Here is a 23,490-nt window from a genome sequence, read left to right on the forward strand (position 1 = left end):
ATTATTGTCACGTTTGACTTTGGCCACGTGTCCACTTGTTAGATCAAATAATCTCATTACTAAACATAGCAAGGCATTCTAACCAAAAATAAAAATAATAATAATAAAAAAAGAACATGGCATAAATTGTTGTAGATTTCTTAGATTACTAAACCAATCTCGACATTGTTGTATTGCTATCCTCTAATCGAGACCTACTAAATATAAAAGGAAAATTACCAAGAAATTCGTAAATCAATTGTAATGGTGCCAATTCAGTTTTAAATATTTTTTTTTGGTCAATTTAGTCCTAAACCTTTTTGCATTTGAACTAATTTTGTGCCTGGCATGAACTTTATTTTATAAATATTTTAAGAAATTATAAATTCTGTATGCATATATTGAAATCCTAATGCAGTTGAAATAAAGAAGTAACCTCCGGAGAAAGAGGAGAGGTACTCATTAGTAGTTTTGAGCTGAAAAATCGAGCTTCGCTCAAGACAGAAAATGCACATGGCAATCCTGGTCAAAGGTTTTGACTTTGACATGCAAATACTTTCCCATTCGCTCAGCACAGAAAATACCAATGCCGCCGGACGATATTGGCCATCAAATATCGACAGAGAGTTTCACCTCTTTTTCCTTTTTCTTTCTTCTTTTGGCGGTGGAGATTTGGTGATTGATCTCTACTTTTGTAAAATATATTGTGATCAAGACAAAATGATGATCAACGCATAAAGGTCCCAAAATCGTAATTATTGGATTTGGTTCATTGTTCATATGCAAAAGCAAGGTGGTTGAAACATAGACAAATTGAGCTCTTCACATCCAATTTTTGTAAATAAGTAACTGGAAACCGGGAAGATAGCAAAGCCCAGCTGTCATTTTTGCAACTACTAGAAAACACTATAGCCCGTAGGTGCTCTATAAGACGTATTATGCATCCGTAAAACACATTCCCTATTGTATTTAGGCAAATATAATCTTGTCTCTTTTACTCATTTTTGTCACTGTAAAATCAATTACCGAACTTGAGTGCATAATTAAAGCGACCACCGCCATCACATACTCACCTTGATTTTGACAACGACTCACCGAGCTAGGTGTGGCCAAACGCAGAGATTTGCAGCGACTCGGAATCCGCGAGCTGAAAAAGAAACGAAGGAGGCGGACCTAGGTAGCTGCGAGCTGGGTGGCATAGGCGCGAGGGGAAGTAGAGACCGAAAAAGGTCCTACGATGGCGGGGAGGGTTACGGTGGCGAGGTCTACGGCTAGGCTAGCAAGAGAAGAGAAAAGAGACGAAGATACGAGAGAGGGAGGCCACGGTAGAGAAGATATGTTACGACTATCTTATTTTATTTACTCCCTCAATTTTTGTAAAGTTCCCATTAGATCCGTCACCTTTTGATTTGTTCAATTGAATTCCTAAATTTTATATTTTTTGTTCAAATTGGTCCTTCCATTCAAATATATACAAAAATGGAGACACATGTCATTTTCTTATAGCTTTTTTTATTATTGTTTGTCTTTGCAAATTCTCATTTATATCAATATTTACAATAAAATAGTAAATAGTAAATAGTGTTTTTGACAATTACAGTCACGTGCATCTTGTTAGTGGATAAGTCTATAAAAATAGAGTTATTTTACCTAATTTAAGCTAACAAATAATGCGATATTTGTGAGAAAATATTTGGATTCCCTTCTATTTATTCAAATTTTCCTTGTTTATTTGATTGATTAACTGCATCTTGTTCCGAACTTTTGCTTCTAAGATTGTCACTTTTTAATTTGTTCTCAATTCTATATTGATCTGTTAGATAAATTTTAGAATTAGTCCATTTTTAGTATTTAATCGATTTATTAATCATCAATCTATGTGAGACGATATCTTTTTTCATCATTATATTACTTGTTGGACACGTTCACTTGCATTGAAAATATTAGGAACAGACGATATTTTTTCCAACCACCCTCTATTTGGTGGATTTACAAGTTTTAGACATCACCGCATGCAAATGAGCTAAATATAGATGAATATTTTGTACATACTTGTAATTAGCCCGTCAAAAGGCTGGTTAAAGGAAGTTTTCTTCAACTCCAGTTGGGAGGAAGTTTTCGTCAACTCGATTTGTAAATTCGCTATCATTTTCCGTGGTACTAAAATTTTGAAAGAGCTGGTCACAAAAGTTTGTTGGGCAACTTCTTGGTTTCTTGTTCGTTTTTAACTTACCAACACTTCTACAGAAGTACTAGCACTGCTTCTTTTGTGTTACCAACTATTCAAAAAATGTATCAAGTACCAACTTATTAAAGTTTCTAATTCTTGTACAAGGTTACCGATTTTAAATTGAGTCACTAACCAACCTTTATTTGATTTTTCTGATTACCAACTGCTTCAATTATCAATTACATTTTAATTGATTCAACCACCCTGTAAAAGTTGTAACTTACGTTCCACAAATAGGTAGTAATCTTGAAAAACGTAAAATTTGTCCCGCTGATAAGCTCTCAAACAAATGTTGGTAAAACATAGAATCATTTAGATCTTTTGAAACGATAAGCGGACTCAAAACGGAAGTTGGTAATTTTGTTTAAAAATTGTTAGTTTCATAAGTAAGCAAGCTACATAACTAATCATTTGTATGTTACTGAAGCAGTTGATAATCTGGAAACAACTATATATAAATAACTTAAATCAATTACAATGTGATGTCGAAAAGAAACGAAGTAAGAATATTTTTTCATGTGCCAACACGAGCATGAGATTTGCTCCAAGAAAACAGAGCTCATCATAATTTCGAGCCCTAATGGTAGTGAACGAAAAGAGCACTAGTCCCTCTTCTTAAACAGCAGAGTAGCCTCAAAGGTAACATAAATTTTATCAAGAGCAGCCAATTGCAATGGAAGCATTTGATTGTTTGGCATGGGATGCTACTATTGCTGCCAAAGGGATGAGAACAAATAAAAAGAAAAACATTCGCATGAAGAAATGGAAGCTCAAAAAATGGGGAAAAAACTTCAATAGACAAATGAACAGTATAGAAAATTAACCCGAGTGCCTTCTCAACCGAAATACGAATGCACGGACATTCCGGTCCCTGTTCAGGAGACTAATCAACTTACACAGATCAGTGGAGCAACTAATATCAAAAACAAAATTGTTGCGGCCATCGCAATGGATACTTGCACAGAAATGAATCCTGTACAATTACATCAATAGGCAACATAACCACTAGAAGACTACAATATTTCCTTCGTGGAGAGTGGCGGAGCCAAAATTCCGATGCCCGCTGTCGACCACATTAGTCAAGCAAAATCCTTGATTCGGAAGCCGGTTTATAAGAAGAGTTTCCGGTTGGCAAGCCATGCTCTTCCCGAGAACTACGAAATAAATGAAAGACGCATTCTGCATTCCATCCTTGGACCGATGTGCACGTATCCTACCCTCGAGATCATCCGTCTAGGCAAAAAGAACATGTTGGAAAATCTCCTATAATCTCTCCCTAACTATTTGGAATATTTTGTGATATTATGTAATTTGATATTAGGTGTTGATTTGTACCTAATTTAGGTTTCTTACCTAATTTAGGTAAGAAACCTAACTTAGGTCTTTTACCTAATTTAGGTAAGAAACCTAACTTAGGCCTTTTTGTTCCTATATATATACACCTTGTAATTACTCAATTAAAAAAGAAAGACATAGATTCTTTTCTTCATGGTATCAGAGCCAGGTTTTCTGATCCGAATTTCCTATCTCTTTTTTTTCACTACTGCTGCTTCATTGCGGTTCTTTTTTCAGCCTTATTGCCGACTTAACTAGCCATATTGCTAGCCTTCGGTTGTGTGTTACCAAATGGAAGATTCAGGGAAGTCTATCTCCAACGTCGGAGAAGAAGTTGGTAAAATCGGGGCTCTCCTTGACTCCCTATCTAAGTCTTCTGATATGTGTTCATTGGTCCGGTCGAGTGCGTGTCTAATTTCTGAAAACTCAATGACTTCTCGGTACCCTAATTCATGGATTCTTGATTCGGGAGCAACCAACCATATGACACCCGATCCCACTAAATTCGAAACTTATAAACCATTGCCAGGAAATAGGAACATTACCATAGCAGATGGATCTCCTGTTACCGTAGCTGGCCAAGGAACCATAACTCTAAATCCCTCACTTAAACTTGACAACGTCCTTCATGTTCCTAAGCTGTCCACCAATCTCCTTTCCATTAATCAGCTTACTAAAGATCTGAATTGTAAGGTATTTTTCTCCATTGATCATTGTATTTTGCGGGACCCGAAAACGGGGAGGACGATTGGATTTGCTAAGGAACGGAATGGGCTCTACTACCTTGAGGATTCAAGCAGAACCGGTTGGCCTCTTGTGAGTTATAGTACCTCTTACAATTCTTGTAATCCTATCCACTCATCTCAGATTTGGCTTCATCATTTTCGGCTAGGACATCCACCGTTTAGTCTTCTTAGGACTATGTTTCCTTCCATTTTTAAAGATGTTGTTGTTGAAAATCTTCATTGTGAAGTTTGTGAAATTGCAAAACATCATCGTGCTTCCTTCCCTTTAAATAACAATGCTAGAGTTTCAACACCGTTCTCTCTTATTCATACCGATGTGTGGGGTCCGTCTAGAATTGCTAATTTTACAGGAGCTAGATGGTTTGTCTCTTTTATCGATGATTGTACTCGTACTACATGGCTCTATCTTATGAAAGACAAATCTAATGTTCAATCTATATTCCAAAACTTTCATAAAATGATAGTCAATCAATTTGGGGTGTCAATTGGGAGACTTAGGTCCGATAATGGGAAGGAATATTTCAATCAACATCTTGATCACTTTTTCCAAACTCAAGGTATTATTCATGAGTCCTCCCGTGTTGATACCCCTCAACAAAATGGGATTGCTGAAAGGAAAAATAGACACCTCCTAAATGTTACTCGGGCCCTCCTCTTTCAAATGTCCGTGCCAAAGCATTTTTTGGGGGAAGCTGTTTTAACTTCAGCATATCTTATTAATCGGGTTCCTTCCAAAAGCTTAGGAAATAAAAGTCCCTTACAGCTCTTGTCTACTTTTTATCCTAATGTTTCCCATAACTATCATATTTCCCCTCGGGTCTTTGGGCGTGTTGCATTTGTGCATATTCATAATCACAACCGAAACAAACTCGACCCCCGTGCTCTCAAGTGTGTCTTTATTGGGTACTCCAATACTCAAAAAGGTTATAAATGCTATGATCCTTTAACAAGTCGAGTTTTTATTTCTATGGATGTCACTTTTAATGAAAAACAGCCATTTTTTCCTTCCAACCACTATCTTCAGGGGGAGACTCCTAATGAAGATAGTGAGTTTGAATCACTGCCTCCACTACCTAGTACGTCATCCACTCCAACTTCGTCTCCTTCCCCATCTCTATCTAGTCCTAGCCCTCTTAGTCCACCTAGTCCTTCATCAAGTCCATCAAGTCCTCTATCTAGTCCTAGTTCCCCATCAAGCTCTCTGCCTAGTTCATCATCATCATTTAGTCCTAAGAATGAACCAACCGAACTGCAAGTTTACTCAAGAAGGACGAAGCTCAATTCGGAACTGGATCAAATCCCGTTATCCGAACCGTTATCGGGTAATGAAATCACTCACCCTCCTTCTAATGAACCCGAGTTAAGTGATTTGGATTTACCTATTGCCTTGAGAAAAGCTACCAGGAAATGTACCCAACATCCTATCTCCCAATTTGTGTCATACCAAAAACTATCTACCCAACACAAAGCCTTTATTACTGCTCTTGATTCAATTACCATTCCTAACTCGGTACATGAAGCTTTTGAGGATAGGAATTGGATACAAGCAATGATGGAGGAAATGAATGCATTGAAGAAGAATGATACATGGGAAGTTGTAACTTTACCCAAAGGCAAGCAACCAGTGGGATGTAAATGGGTTTATACCCTTAAGTACAAAGCTGATGGGACCTTGGAGAGGTATAAAGCAAGGCTGGTCGCAAAGGGGTACACCCAAACACATGGGGTGGATTATCGGGAGACCTTCGCACCAGTAGCAAAGATGAATACAAGACGGGTGCTTCTTTCTCTTGCGACTAACTTTGGTTGGTCTTTGCAGCAATTTGATGTGAAGAACGCCTTTTTACATGGAGATTTGGAGGAAGAAGTCTTTATGGAGCCTCCACCAGGTTTCGACAAGGACTTTGGAAACAATCAAGTGTGTCGGCTTAAAAAGGCTCTATATGGTTTGAAACAGTCCCCAAGAGCTTGGTTTGGAAGGTTCACGAAGACAATGCTTAAGATGGGTTACAAGCAAAGTAGAGGGGATCACACCCTATTCATCAAACACTCAAATGGAGGTATGGTCACAGCTCTACTTGTGTATGTAGATGATATAATTGTGATCGGTAATGATGAAGCCGAGCAAAAGTCTCTTAAGAGTAGTCTTGCTCAACAATTTGAGATCAAAGACCTTGGAAAGTTGAGATACTTCCTTGGTATCGAGGTGGCCTACTCTAAGAAAGGTATTTTTATATCCCAAAGGAAGTATATACTTGATCTTCTCAAAGAAACAGGATGTCTCAATAGCAAGGCGGTGAGCACTCCTATTGATGCAAACCGTAAAATGGATGGACAAGGAGAGAATGGCATAGTTGAGAAAGGGAGATATCAAAGGTTAGTAGGAAGGCTTATTTATTTGTCTCATACTAGGCCAGACATAGCCTATGTTGTGGGAGTTGTAAGTCGGTTCATGCATGATCCTAAAGAAGAACATATGCAAGCCGTCTACCGGATCCTTCACTACCTCAAAGCTACTCCTGGAAAAGGTATTTTGTTTAAAAAGGGTGACAAGCTAAATCTTGAAGCCTATACTGATGCGGATTATGCGGGGTCACCAACAGATAGAAGGTCCACATCCGGCTATTGCACCTTTCTAGGGGGAAATCTTGTCACTTGGCGGAGTAAAAAACAAAATGTTGTTGCTAGATCTAGTGCTGAAGCTGAATTCAGGGCAATGGCGAATGGGATATGTGAACTTTTGTGGCTCGGGATTGTCATTGAAGACCTCAGAGTGGGACATGAAGGAACTATGAGACTCTATTGTGATAATAAATCAGCAATCAACATTGCTCACAATCCGATTCAGCATGATCGAACCAAGCATATTGAGGTAGACAGACATTTTATCAAGGAGAAGCTTGAGTCCGGTCTGATAAGTACTCCCTATACTCCTAGCAAAGATCGGCTAGCGGATGTATTGACCAAAGGCCTACCGGTGTCGAGATTTCAAGAGATTATCAGCAAGTTGGGCATGGAAGATATTCACTCACCAACTTGAGGGGGAGTGTTGGAAAATCTCCTATAATCTCTCCCTAACTATTTGGAATATTTTGTGATATTATGTAATTTGATATTAGGTGTTGATTTGTACCTAATTTAGGTTTCTTACCTAATTTAGGTAAGAAACCTAACTTAGGTCTTTTACCTAATTTAGGTAAGAAACCTAACTTAGGCCTTTTTGTTCCTATATATATACACCTTGTAATTACTCAATTAAAAAAGAAAGACATAGATTCTTTTCTTCAGAACACATGTCATTGAGTTAAGATTAACAAAACTGTCGTAGGGAAAATCGTGAGACTATAATCGTGAACAGTTGAGGTGCATAAGACACAATATGACATGCCCATCCCCATTATACTCTTGTGGAAAAACCGAAATATTGACAAGTAATCATAGCCTACCAGGCAAACACGGGATACTTTATGTCAAATGGAAAGAAAATTTCATAATTCATCAGAAAGAAAAAATTCTTAGATAAAAAGGTGACTGGACTCCTCGGAGCACTCACTATGTTGATTTTGTATGTGAGTCACCAAAAAAAGTTGCAACACAATAGTAAGCGTAATAAATTAAGAGTCCTTCCACACAATAAGAGATCCTAACTACAGGTGGAAATGGAGAAATGGAGAAGGCCAAATAAAGGTAACCGCCAGCTAAAAACGGGGAATGTCAGAATATAGCTGTAAGAGGGTCGGTAATTTTACTGTCATGCCCTTTTTGGTCGCTGAAGGCAATATTTTATATGGACAAATTCAGAACATTCCTAAATGCACCTATTTGACATCTATTAGATTAATCGAGCTTTATAGTTATATCTCAGATTGGTGCCGGAAGCAAAGCACCTCTCCGACATATATTCTGTTGTCAGGTCTAAACATGACATAGACAACAGAAGCCCCTATTGCGGATGGAGGTGGTTGTTCCCTAGCAGCCACGGACACACAGTGTAGTTCAGGAACTTCCAGTGGGTTCTTCAGCTTTTGGAGCTCCATCAACTTCTTTTGAAATATTGTCATAACCGCTTTCTTGACATCTTGCTGCAGAGCTTCCGTTTGCTGCGTTGATTCAATCTCATGATGGAGGGTGTCTGCTCCAATGCGACTTAACTGAGGATGGGCCTTATCAGAACCCTTGACAACTAGTGCTGACAAATTATTTCAATTGAAGCCATCCATCCCACAAAATGCTTCTTTCTTATGTTGCATATAGAGATCTTCCGCTCTTTGTATTATTGTTTCAGGAATTCCTTCTTTCTTAGCCGTCTCAAATGCTAGGCTTTCTTCACAAATTCCATCTATCAAATTCCAAGTTGGCTTTGTCTGCCCATCGACATATGTGGTACCCATGGCTTTGTGCACAGTGTTCTTCATATTCAAAGGCAAACTAAAAATTCCATGCAAATGAGTGGATATAATACCAAGACAACCAATTCTATCAAGAGTTTCAACAATACTGCCAGCAATACATGTCCCTTTCACTGTTTCTGTCCCTTGACATATTTCGTCTACAAGCACAAAGCTTTTAGAAGTTTCTCTGGTAATAATATATCACATCTCGGACATCTCCACCTAAGACGATGCATAAAGATACAAAGTGCACATATGCTATTTGTCAGGATCATCAGACAAGCACATGGTAGTCCCCAACCTAACAATAGATCTATATTTTTAGTTTTTATCATTTTTTATTTGGCCAGACAAGGGGCACTTCTCAATTGTTCTTTTGTCAACTGACTGACTGCCAAATTCCTTTCCATATTCAAGAGCGCCTTCATCACCACTGGTAAAATCAATATGGGATCTATTTGTTCTCAGCAAGTTATAAAAAATTCCCCCTTAAAAGAACAAAGTTTTGAAAAATTCCTGGCATCAAAAGGAACACACGAATGCGCTACAGAACAATAAATATCACACTAAAGAATGATTAGTTATGTGTCAAATTGACAAACAGGCATGCGGTGAGCACAAAAAACTATTCTTTAACCATCACCAGAGAGAGAGAGAGAGAGAAGTTAGTACCTGAAACGAGCTTTTTCCATCAGTGGGACTATCATAAGATTTCATATGAAGCAGAATAGAATCAAAATGTGGAATAAGAGCTGACTCTACTGGGACCATCAGTTCACAAATTCCAAGTAGAGCAGCTGCACATATTGATCGCAGCAAACTTGATTTATCACCACCATTAGGTCCTGTCAAGGGAAACAATGACTGCATATCACTTTTGACACCCCTACATATCAGCTGTATTGTGCACTGCACTGCCTTGCGCTACATCAAACCAATAAAGTGACAGGCCAACTATTTTGAGCCTATTTGATCCATCTGAAACTTCCACATCCTGCATTCAACAAATGTAAATATGATTCAACACTTCGGAATCAGGGATAGCAACAAAAATAATGCACAAGGTCTCTATTAGGACTTTACTTGACAAAAACAAGCCAGTAAGAAGAGCCAAATGATTACAGGTGACATCGTTGAGAAAGAAAAAGCAAACAACATATTTCTCGTTTCCATGAAGTTGAGAAAGAAAACAAAATCCATGTCTTTACAATTTGATCAATCTAACAAGTGAGGTTATGACAACGAAGTACTTAGTTTGATTGGGTCATTTAAAGAGAGTAAAAAAGCAAGACACACATACGGGGAAATTTGACCCAATTCAGTGGTATTAAGTGCCAAAAAATAATAAAGCTAGCAATCGAAATCCATTTTCTTCCCTTAGTAATCTTTTTCAAAAAATTTCCAAAACACTCTGAAACCAGTACAAATGACTCACAGAACATAAAGACACGCCATGCTTCAAGTTCAACCTCACAGCAAAGCGAGCCAGCTCAAACCTCAATGTTCACTACAACATGCTGGCCTAATGTAGGTATTTATTTGGCCTTTCATATGGAAATAGCACCAAAAGCGCGCAATTGTAAATGATCCTATACTTATGCGAACACAGAAGATGTAGATGCTGCTAAAGCATAATGTAGATTGCAGACTGACTTCTGGAGTTAGATATATAGAACCTGGCAAGGGTGGGGAAAGCCCATTTCCTCCTCCCTTCACTGAAATACAAGAATAGTCACGAGCCAAATCAGTATGCAGCAGAGTAATTTTATTAATTCTTAATTGGCAGAGCATGAGCCAAGTTATAAATATTAGTACAGATATCTGTCAGCCTAAGAGAGAAATTAAGGAAAAGAAAGATTTAACAAGGAAAAAGATGATTTTATGTGGTTGCTTTCTGGTCAATTGACTAGAGAGGATTGCCATGTTTCAGTCTGCAAGAAAATTTTCAACCTTGAGACCAATCGACATGGCAGTGGCACCCTCATAGGAAATATGTGTAGCTCAAAATAGTGAAGTAAGTTCATTGACAAGACAGTCTACTTTTCCTTTACTCTTCTCTACATAGAAATGGAGGGACAAAAGAAAGAGTTATTGTCTATCTTTAACCCTTTATGCAGAAGTGCTACGAATTTGTAATCACATATTATTGAGAATACAAGCCTTATAGAGAAACTTAGTTACAGATCTCATATAGATGTTCATTCCAACCTCGAGTGAACAAACAATGCTTTCGCAATAACAAGCAATGTGGAAGCAAAGACAAGGACATTAGTCTTTTATCTGCAGCTCAGCAGAGAGTCCCCGCAACAATTCCAAAACCCTTGCTTTAGCCTTGTCACCAGCATCATGATACCTGAAGAAGAAACCGTTTGAATGTGTTGGCGGCTACAAAGGTCTAAAAAAGAAAAAACACAAAAAAAAGGAAAAATATTCTCCTGGATAAAAAGGAACACCTACCTAGCCAAGGCCTGCTCCACCTTCAATGTAGTAAACCATTCCTCTCCAACCTTTCCACCTTTGAATCTACCGCAGGCTTAAGCTGCTTAATTTGATCTTCCCCTGGAGTACCAGCTCAAACTGTTGGTGCAAATCATTTTCCCTTAAACTAAACTGCTTCATGTTCTCGAGAATATGAAATTTCTCCCCTTGGACCCCCAAGTGGAGCCGTCGTATAATTTATTCGTGAAGTGATTGGGACAAATTCTTCTTCAATCTGCAATCATCTTACACATCTGAATATTTAGTAGTGAAAAAGCTAAAAGATGTCTGCAAAAGTTCTGGAAAGAAAGTGGCGTGTCACGAAAAAGGGCAAATTACATTAATCACACTTGAAGGTTAACGAGGTTCTAATGATCTCACTACTAGTATCAAATTAGGTTTGCCTCACTTAGAATTAGATTGACCCCTTTTACTACTAATGGGCCCACTTATCAAGGCTATCCACTCTACTCTGCTAAGTTAGTGACAATGACATCCAACTCTTTCCATAGTAGGGCCACGACTGCTCCCTGCTTCACTCCCCAGTTTGGTATGCCTTCTCAAAGATTCAGAACTTGGTCTGGGATAGATAGGTTGACCAGCTACCACCACAAAGCTGAGGTTAATGTGGCTTTCGAGGCAACACTAAGCGAAGGCTATATCACACAAAGGTGCCTACAGTCACAATGACAAAGGTGTCTCCTGGAGAGGTCAAATAGATCTTCCCTTTCATTCTCTCATGCCTGTACCCTTCCCTATTCCCAAAAAAAGGAACGGAGCATACTCATGTCTAAGAAGCGGCTGAGTTGATGGAAGACAAAATATATTCTGGTATAATTTAAGATAAGTTCAACATCTCGGGTGTTCATTTGTTTTCAATTTGCAAAACCAAAATCACACAAATGGATAAGGATTGGTTATGGCTGGAGTTTGCATAAGACGCATCCACCCCATTTTGAAGTTGCAGTTCTAGTAATGCACTCTTGTCAAAAAGCTAAAGGCTAGAATAGGTACAGCTAAACTCACAATCAAACATTGCCTGCATAATCGTCTGGTTAAGGCTGCGTAACAAAGAGCATGTGACTGCGTGGTGAGAATTGGTTTGCACCTAATGAAAACTAGACTTCAAATCGAAGAACTTTTATCTGACCAAAATCACATCATCATGGACCAAATTACCGCACTAATGTTGAGTAACCCGTCCACATAGAAGAAGCAACTTACGTGAATGTAACGTAAATATAGCCTAAATGCTTACAGCTATTGACAAGCCCCCTGCTGCCCGTTCAACCTCTGCAAAAGCTTCTTCTACATGGATAATTTTAATGCGCCCTTTCCATGAAGACTCCATATCCTAAAAAATTCAGTGGGAACAAAGGAACAGGAACTGATCTTTTGATCACTTTCACCATCTACAGAGATCGTGCCACCGATTTCACTTGATGCCCATTCACATTCAGAAACATGGAAAACATCAATCCAATTCATGCCTAATAATTTTAAAATAAAAAAAAAAAAAAAAAAATTATTAAAAAAAATAAAAAAAAAAAAAAAAAAAAAAAAAAAAAAAAAAAAATAAAAAAAAAAGGAGCGAAGTGCAACCTTCTTGAGTTAAAGGGTCCCTATTTGATTGACATTAACCAAGACTAAGCAGAGTTCATCCAAATAATGAATGACTGAAAGTTTCAGTAAGACCTGGATAAGAAAATCAAAACATCTAATCAACTGATCATTTATTAGTGGGACAACAAAGAGGAAAAATGTTTACAGTGGGAAAATGCAACACCAGTGTTGGATGAATTACTCAACCAAGAGCACACAAAGAAGAGCAAGTAGATCTTCCAGGGGGTCGCAGCATTAAAAAATGAAAAACTCGAGGCTCATATGAGCTGTGAAACACAAAGAGAAAGTAAAACATGAAAGTCTCTCTGCTGTCAAGAAGCAAAGCCCGTGTATGAGCAGCGAAACACAGAGATAAAGCAACCCTTGGAGAGGGGCTACAAAGGACCTTGTAACTGTCCAATGCCCGTCTCTTTTTCCACGTTTACTGATTAAACAGCTGGAGATACTAGACACAAAATTCTTGCAGCAGATACAAAGGATGCATTGAAGTTTTGGTTAACCAAGCTGAAAAAAGTTAATAAATCATTGAGCAGGTGTGGATTAGAAAATACTTTGCTAGGCTCAAGCTTTCGTAGAGAAATGAGTGGGCCCTTTGACTGCTGAAATAAATCTTCTACAGATTGGTCGGTGAATGGATTTTAGTCCTCATTCATGTTATCCAATGTATAAGGAAATAGAATCTAAAGGCTGCAATTTGAGATCTATAAGATCCCAATGGTCCTAAAGTTTATCGAGTAGGATCCAAGTTAAGGTCTTGCTGGTTCATCAGGTCGTCTTTCATCACAAACACAGGTCCAAAATAGCCACGTCTTTGCCTTGTCCTCCAAAAGAACTAAAAAGTGTATCCATATTATAATTAGAACCTAAAACTCATTGACAGCAAAATTATAACTTAGAACCTAAGACTAATTATCTGGGACACGGAAGGCAGAGAAAGACCAAATAAATGGACTTCACTTTCTTCTCTGTTCTGTTTTTCATCCTCCTCCTCCGGGCTAAAGACCAGCTAGAGGGACTCAGCTCCTACAAAGGGATGAAATCTCTCATCAAATAATCGTTAAACCACGCGTCTAGAACTCCTGAATAACAAAGAGCTACGCATTCAAATGCTCTCCCATTAGTTTGAGGTCCGACCTCTTAAAGGCTTAATTGAATAATTTGGAGTGACCATGATATTGCATATCACGAAAAATGCATTGGTTTCTTCATAAGCAAGGTGCAGGCTGTCTACATACTAAAGCCAAATATCAGCTACAACATATACTGTGGACGGGTCTTAAACTTATTTATTTGTGTATATTCCAATATGTAGGGAACACCAAGTTTCTTCCAATAACATAGTCATACATACGAGGAGACATGAAAATCCACGGATGGAAAAGCTTCATAGAATGTCCGAAAGTCGATTTACCCTGTTGCGACTCATGTTCAATCCATTAACAGCTTTAGAATTTCTCCGAGCTCACAATATTGTGTATGTACAGCTCTTTTTCATTTTTTTGGTCCAAAACATGTGCATTACTTCATCCAGAACATTTTTAATTCTACAAAACTCAATATGGCTGGCCTCCCTCGGTTCAAGTAGCTCACAAGCTGCATAACAATTAAGAAAACTTTCATTAGGTCCTCTAGACGTAGCCTAGCACGGCGGATATGTGGAGTATACACACGGATGTATCAAGTAATTTAATTTGAATTATAAAAGATCAAAATTGCAACTTGAAACTACTTAAATGAAAAAAATATGTTATCAAGCAACACATGTCTACAAATTAACGCTTAAATGCTCCACATCCTCTCCGGCCACCTAAAACAATTACAAACTAAATACCTTTTTTAAGCGCACACCACCGTAAAGCATGACCACAGCAACCTTTGTTATCACGATGCCCGATTAGAAAGTGTTGAGAGAAAAAAATTGAACTGAATACTTGGTTAGGTCAATGTGACCCCAAGCTACCTATTTATAATAAAGCCAAAAGGCCAAGGATTACAATATTGCCCTTATTGATGTTATTCATAAAATAATAAAGAAAATAGACAAATATACATCCATCGGCCAAATATTCTCAACACTTCCCCTCAAATTGGAGCATAAATATCACACATGCCCAACTTGACTAAAACAGGATGAAATGATTTACTCCCTAATCCTTTAGTGAACACATCAGCAAGTTGATCATTAGACTGAACAAAGGGCATACAAATTAATCCACTCTCTAACTTCTCCTTGATAAAGTGTCTGTCAATCTCTACATGTTTTGTACGGTCATGTTGTATAGGATTGTGAGCAATACTAATGGCGGCCTTATTATCACAATATAGCATCATAGGAAGATGAATGGATACACAAGGTCTTCAAGTAATCCTTTAAGCCATAACATCTCATAAACTCCTTGTGCCATTGCATGAAACTCTGCTCAAACACTAGACCGTGTAACCACATTTCGCTTTTTGTTGCGCCAAGTCACAAGATTCCCTCCTAAGAAAGTACAATACCTAGAAATAGACTTCCGATCTAGAGATCCAGCCCAATCAGCATCCGTATAAGCTTCAACCTTCAAGCCATCATGTGGAGATAAAAAAATTCCTTTCCCAGGAGCAGATTTCAAATATCGAAGGATCCGAGGAACAACATTCATATGAGTAGAGTATGGATCATGCATAAACTGACTCACCAAGCTTACAACAAAAGCAATATCGGGTTGGGTGTGGGACAAATAAATCAACTTGCCCACTAACCGTTGATAACGACCCTTATCCATTGGATCACCATCTTTTTCTTGAACATGAGTATTGGCCTCAATATACGTATCAGAGGGCTGAACTAAAACCCTAACCCTAATCTCTTCTCTACGCAAGCGTTCCTTTCTCTCTCTCTCTTCTCGCTTTCACCCTCTCCCACCGTAGTTCCTTCTCACCTTTTTCTTTGCTCTCTTTCACAGCGTATGGTAGCACTTATGAGATGATTTTTTGAATCTAGTGTTTGTCCTAAATCTCATCTCTATGAGATAAATTAAAGCTTCTTTGCGGTTTACGATAGGTGGCACATCCTCTTCTGCGATTTTTTGGATCTTCTTATTTGAGATTGTTTTTGCCTTGCCGTCGACCTACAATTAACTAGTTGTGAAGACCAAAGTATAGTAGTTCGTGGACTACTATATTTTTTTTTTTTCAGATTATGTGGGAAAAATCAGAATTATCGATTTCTTTTTCAAGTTTTCAAAACTCCGAAAAAAGTCAATTTTTTGACTTCCCTTGATTCGATTTGGCTGATTTTTGGAGGGCAAATTCAAACTACTACCAAAGGACTTCATTCCAAAATTTTGGCCTTTTTTTGGCAAGTTTTTGGTGGTTTGATTATTCCTTTCACACTTTTCGAATCGACTTCTAAGATATAATGTCTAAGGGTTCGAACTCTACACCTCTTGGAGATGGTCGTACAGATTATATCACTTTTGCTGCGATCCCTGTGAAGCTTAAAGGAACAAATTATTTCATATGGTCTCGATCGACATTCTTAACCATTGCGGGTCGTGGGCTTCCATTCCGGGACATATCAACGACACTTCTGCGATGCCGACTACATCGGGTACTATTCAAGAAAAGTGGATCTCGAATGACTCATTGATAATTTCCTTTTTGCTTAACTCAATACAGCCACATATATTTGCTTTTTGATACTGTGGCACAAATTTGGATTGTTGCAAGGGATACTTATGGTCAGCTCGGGAATGACGCATAGGTGTATGAATTTCGAAAAAGGTTTCATGACACCACTCGAAAAGAGATGACTATATCTCAATATTATGCTAAGCTTCGGAGTTTGTGGCAAGAGTTAGATCATTATGCTGATTATCACCCAACCAATGATGCAGATGTTGCTACCTACAAGAGGCATGTGGACAAAATCAGAGTTTATGATTTCTTGGTAGGATTAAATGTTGAATATGATCATATACGTGTTCAAGTCCTTAGTCGGTCTCCATATGTTAGAAAGTTCAACTCAAAAGCTTAAGCTAATAGGTGGAGGAAGACTACATGAATATAAATAGTATTTAGGACTCGTTGTCAAACAATGTGAGACAATACTTCAACAACCCCTCTCACATGCAAGCAGAATTATGAGCGGCATGTGAAATTTTTGACTATGCATATTCACGTGGAATTTTACCACGCACATTCGCGAAAGGGTTAGCACTTGCTACGATACCATGTTGAGAGAAAAAAAGCTGAACTGAATGCTTGGTTAGGTCAATGTGACCCCAAGCTATCTATTTAGAATAAAGTTAAAAGGCCAATGATTACAATATTGCCCTTATTGATGTTATTAAGAAAATAATAAAGAAAATAGACAAATATGCCTCCATCAGCCAAATATTCTCAATAGAAAGACACTAGTAAAACATGCGGGATTAGCAAACCTCGATCAAAGAAGAAGAAACTTCAAGTGCAACACATTAAATGCAACAATAAAACTCGAATACTCGGATTGAGGAAAGTAGAAACGAAAATTATGAACATACCACGCTATCGGACAAATAAATTAGAATCTAGTAACCTACCATTGGATGAATGATTATTGCGAGAAGGACATGGATGAAAAGTTTAATGCATGTAGACTTTCCAATAAGCACAAGAACTTTGTAGAAAAGAAGATGAATAAAGACATATTGCCAAACTAATTTCACTAAGAACATCAACATCATCTTTGTCCCAAACTAGTACGGTCGGCGGTCGATGAACCCAAAAATAAATAAAATAGAAGCAAAACCGATTGAGGGAAAAGAAACAATTATATAAAAATAGAAATAAATATATAAAAATATAAATATAAAAAATATATTTTTATAGTTCTTTTTTACAACCGGCTCGCTACTTCTGATGCAACTCTCCTCCTTTACCCTAGCTTGGGACAGGCTATGTAAACATACATCGGCGGAGTTAACTAATTTCACTAATAAGCCCGAGAAAAATTAGAATCAACCTTTGCAGATGAGATGCAAGTTAAGTCATGAATCGTGCAATTTACCTCTATCATAAGTTTGCAAGTAGCTGCCCAAACAATAGAAAGAGTAGGACTTAGCACAGAATCTCAAACAACAATACAAAGAAAAGGTTATTATTGCAATGCTAGCAAATGTTGACGAATGCAAGGGAATACTGGAAGAAAGCTGGTCTCCACATTCCTCATTATTATCACTCCGAGGATAGAATTTTCACAAGATGGCATAGAGCTATGACATTACAGGACAACCTTTCTTAACAAATGAGCATAACATGAAATCCATGTGGTAATGAAACTTTGATAAATGTTCTCTTGAGGTTTGCTAATCCTGGTGGTCCTGAATTTTCCCGGACCACGGACAACATCGAGGCGATTATGCTGGTTGGGAAATTTCTCTGTATTCATCATGCTAAGATTCCCCGAAAATATGACTACATCTTTGGGTTTCCAAATCAGTTGGACTTTGACTTCAAAACAAAGTCGAAGTTCAGCGTTATTAGACTTTCACTTCTCAAAATGACATTGAAATCAGAATTTTATTCATAAAAGTATGGACCAAATTGAATTATTACGAACCTCAAGACTGATATGTTTTAATATAACTTTCATTGTCAAGGCTAAGAATTGAAATTGGAGTTATTCTAACAAAAAATGGAACACGAAATGTGCATTTATGCCTTTTTCTTTGCATGGAGCGAGAGTCTCGCCACGCTGGTGGATTGGGCATTGGCCGAGATGGTGAAGAACCTAAGAGTCCTCAAATAGGTAGAGGCCGAGGTGAGGGAGGTCTCCGACGGGAGAGACAAAGCGAACAAGACAGGGTTGCCCGAACTAGAATACTTGAAGCTGGTAATAAAAGAGTGTACGAGGTTGCACCCTCTTTTTCCTTTGCTGTACTTGAGGGAATGTCAAGAGAGGTGCGAGATAAAGGGATACGAAATCCCGGTCCAGACCAAAGTGCTCATGAATGCGTGGGCGATTGGGAGAGACCCGAAGTATTGGGACGATGCAGCATGGAAGAGTAGTCGCCTATGCCTCTCGTCGGTTGAGACCTCACGAGTTGAATTATTCGATACATGATCTAGAATTAGCTGCGGTGGTGTTCGCCCTAAAGATTTGAAGACATTAATCGATTGGGGAAAGTTTTCAGGTGTATACCGATCACTAGAGTCTAAAATATTTGTTTTCTCAAAAGGAGTTAAACATGAGGCAATGTCGATGGATAGAGTTGCTTAAGGATTATGACTGTGAGATCCTAGACCATCCCGGTAAGGCAAATAAGGTCGCTGATGCCTTGAGTAGAAAATCAGCGATTGCTCAATTAGAAGTCCATGAATGGCGTTTGTTAGAGGAAGTTAGAGACTCTGATTTCAAATTGGAAATAAGTCATCTATCGAGTCTTGTAGCTATCTTAAGGATCGAACCTGAAGTACATGCAAGGATTAAGACACTGCAGTCGACGGACCTCACCATTCAAAAGATCCTTCAAGAGGGCTCGGCTAAACGAAGGATAGACTTTCGGGTGACCAAGGATGGAATACTTAAGTTTCTTGGACGTTTGGTTGTGCCTGACGACGAAAGGTTAAAAGAGGATATCCTGTCGGAAAGACGTCGTAGTAACTATAGTATCCATCCTGGCAGTACAAAGATTTACCAAAACCTGAAACAAAAATATTGGTGGAATGGAATGAAAGCAAATATAACCAAACATGGGGCTCAGTGTTTGACCTACCAAGAAGTCAAGACATAGCACTGTAAACCTAGAGGTTTGATGCAGCTGTTAGAAATTCTGGAGTGTAAATAGGAGCACATTATGATGGACTTTGTGATTTGATTACCAAGAAGTCGGAGATGTCATGATTCAATCTGGATTGTGGTCGATAGATTGACAAAGTCAGCCCACTTTATTCCGGTTAGAAGGGATTTTACCTTAAATAGATATGCAAACCTATATGTGAGGCATATCGTGAGACCGCATGGAGTTCCAGTGATGATTACTTCGGATTGTGATCCCAAGTTCATTGCGTCGTTTTGGAAAAGTCTACAGACTGCTTTGGGAACGAAATTGCAATTCGATAAGGCATATCATCCGTAAATACATGGTCGGACTAAAAGGACGATTCGGACGCTCAAAGATATGTTGAGAGCATGCATTCTAAACTTTTAGGGTAACTGGGAAGAGCAATTACATCTGGTTGAATTTGCTTATAACAATAGTTATCAGTGAGTATTCGAGATGGCACCATTTTAGGCTTTATATGGTAGAGCTTGCGGAATGCTATTGTGTTGGGATAAAGTGGGCGAAAGAAAAATTATAGGCCCTAAACTAGTGCAATAGTTGATGGAGGCTGTCAAGCTCATTAGAGCTAGGCTGAAGACAGCTCAAAGTCGTCGGAAAAACTATGCCAATAGAAGGCGTAGACCTTTAGAGTTTCGGGTAGGCAACCATGTGTTCTTGAAAGTGTCGCCAATAAGAAGGATGTCTCGTTTCGGCAAGAAAGGCAAGTTAAGTCCAAGATATGTTGGACCATTCGAGATTTTGGAACGAATTGGGAATATGGCGCATTGTTTTGCGTTACCACCGAGACTTGCTTAAGTTCATAACGTGTTTCACATGTTGATGTTAAGGAAGTACAAACCCGACCCCGCTCATGTGCTGAGTTACGAAGAGATTGAGTTAGACAAGCGAGCATCATATGTAGAGCGCCCAATTAAGGTCGTGGATCGGAAAGAGCATGTGCTCCGGAGCAAGACAACTCCGTTAGTCAAAGTGATTTGGCAGCACCACGGAACCGAAGGAGCTACGTGGGAAAATGAGGAAGTTATGAAGCGTACTTATCGTGATCTTTTTGAGGAAATGTAATCTTAGTTAAATTTCGAGGACGAAATTTCCTAAGGTGGGGAAAATTGTAACTCCCCGAAAATTTGACTTCTATTTAGTAGTAGAATTCAATTATAGAAAGACTGTGAATTCCGGTTCGTTGCTCAAAATTGAATTTCTAAGGATTTAGTGATGGAAATTGGAAAATTCCCGATTTATTGATTGAATTAGTTTAGGGCTCGACCATTTAGTTGTCGCGCCATAGAAATGGGAATTCTAGCGCCCGAGCCTCGTTTTTGACCAAATTGACTCGAGATAGGAGTAAATTACCCTATGTCGGATTTTCGGATGCTCGAATTATCCTTGGTTGCAAAATGACCAAATTGCCTTCAATCAATTTTTGAAATGACAATTTTGTCCCTAGGGTTTTATAGAGGTCAAGACAAAATGATTAATGGAGTGGGACCCACTACCCCCAAGTCAAAATTCTACACTCTTCTCTCTCTTTCCTCTCTCTTCCCCGTCTCCTTTTCCCCCATGCCACTTTCCCTCCTCCAACCGACTCTGCCCTCTTCTTCTTGTTTTCTTTTGTTTTGGAGCTTCAACACCAGACCACACCACACCACACCACAGCCACCCTCATTACTATTACTGCTTTACTACCTCGTCACTACCACCCCGGACCACCACTCGACCACCGCCGGCCACCGTCTAGCTCATAGCAGCCACGAGAAGCCAGAAGTCCCGCAAATGCCTCTACTCTGTCTTGCTGCGTCCGCCGCTGTTCATTTTTCGTGCGGCCACTTCAGCCGCCACCACCACTTCCTCCGGTCACCTTAGGGTCCGTATGGTAACGTTCCTGTTCCCGGGAACATATTTAGAACGGAAACATTTTTTTGTGTTTCTGTTCCCGGCTATAATTTTCAAGAATAGAAACGCGTTTGGCAAGTAAAAAAAAACACTTTTTAACCAAAAGGAAGGATTTGAAACCGGCAATCGGCGGCCGGCCGCGGCGGCGGGGCGACCGGCGGCGGCGGCGGCGACCGGCGGCGGCGGCGGCGGGCGACCGGCGGCGAGCGCGGCGGCGGCGGCGGCGGAGGCCGGCGGCGAGCGACCGGCGGCGGGCGGCCGCATCAACTCCTCGCGGACGATGGTGGGCTGTGGTGGCTTGCTCAAGTTCGCCCTCGAGTTGTTTCCAAAAAGTGTTCCGAAGAACAAGAAACAAGTTTTTTTTGTTCCTTAATTTTGCTTCAAAAGTGTTCTTTTTTTCAAAAATGTTCTCGGAACACTTTTGGAACATTTTTTTATCATACGCGTTTACGTTCCGAAAGTGTTCCGAGAACACTTTCGGAACAGAAACACTTTCCAGGGAGTGTTACCATACAGACCCTTAGTCTTCCTCTGACCTCCAGCCACCACCTCCAACAACTAGAAGCCGCCACAGCAAAAAAATCCACCTTAGCCCCGCCCTATTCCCGCATGCTCTATTTTGGGCCTGTTTTGTTGTTGTTGTTTCAGTACCACTATCGCTATTTTCGGTGGCCTCCGACCACCACCAACGGCACCCTAAGACGTCCCTCTATCATTCTCCAATACCTGCTAGCCCCAACAACCTCCCTAAGTGGCCGGAATGCCCAAAACCTGCCCCCCGCCCTACTGCTGTACAATGTAGTTTTCAAAGTTTGACTTAGAGAAATAAGGCTTGTTCGCATAGCAAATGGACTCGAAACTACCCAAACTTTGTGCACACCTTCCTCTACCTCTCTGCAGTGTTACCGCCTAAAGAAAACCCCCATATCAATTTTCGAAATTTGAAATCGTACACGTCGCCTACCGGATCGCTTAATTTGCTGGGTTTTGGAAAAAATGGACTGTACCGCCCTTGTCGTCGCTGCCCCAACCACTACCGACCACCATAGCCTCCCTCTAACCACCTCACACCTCTACCCTTAACCCTGGAACCATCCGCTGCCCTTAGCTCGCTTGAAGAGCCACCACGGCCTCGGAATTGCCCTACCGTGCCTTGTTTCTATCCCATGTGCCCTATTTTTGGGCTTGATCCGTAGGCCAATTAGCTAGGCCGTGACCCAATCGACCTAGGTCGTGTCCCTGTGAAGTGGACCGAGAGCCCGGGCCGTGTGCTTGATCCGTGGGCCAAATTGGCCGAGAAATTGCGCCCTTGAGCCCGGGCCACGAGCCAAGAATTTGGGCCATTTGTCCAAGAAATTTAGTCCGTGAGCTAAGTGTTCGAGCCTCGTCCGACGTTCATGTGCGAGGATTTTTAAGGACCGCCGTCGTACTCGCATCGTATAGTTGACAATGAGTTGACTTCTAATCCTTGGTTAGGCCCCTAATTACGTTCGAATTAATTTATTTAGTTTATTAGGTGTTTAGATAGTTCGATTAGGGTCTGTATAAGTTAGAAACTTGATTTAGGTTAAATGGCCCTAAGTGGTTAAGTTAGTCTAATTAGCTAGGATTCTATGGATAATTGGATTGGATTGATTGATTGAATGGTTGCTTATGCTTGATCGTGAACGAGCGATAGGCTAGAGACGAGCGTACGAATGATTGACTAATCAAATTAGCTATTGGTGATTTACCTTAGAATTGAGTTTAAATGTGTATGACTCGAACAAATATCCATGCTTAAATTGGTCAACTCATTTGAGTTGATTGTTTATATCGATTGTTTGATTGAGTGAGTTGATTGATTGTTGATTGATTGGATGCTTGATTGGGGATTAATTATCTCGTATTACTTGTAAAATCTAGTGGACAAGTTTGAGTGTTCATATGGTCATATTTGGCATCGAATGCATGATTTAGCATAAAAATGGCCGAAGACCAAACCTTGACCATGAGTACATGAACCTGTG

At 39.5% G+C, this 23,490-nt stretch overlaps 2 pseudogenes; both read right to left on the reverse strand.

The window, feature by feature from the left end:
• Positions 1-3,034: 3,034 nt before the first annotated feature.
• Positions 3,035-10,757, reverse strand: LOC115730792 (annotated as a pseudogene).
• Positions 10,077-18,073, reverse strand: LOC125312559 (annotated as a pseudogene).
• Between the last annotated feature and the right edge of the window lie 5,417 nt (positions 18,074-23,490).

Source organism: Rhodamnia argentea, chromosome 1 (assembly GCF_020921035.1).
Source record: "Rhodamnia argentea isolate NSW1041297 chromosome 1, ASM2092103v1, whole genome shotgun sequence".
Classification (NCBI taxonomy): Eukaryota; Viridiplantae; Streptophyta; class Magnoliopsida; order Myrtales; family Myrtaceae; genus Rhodamnia; species Rhodamnia argentea.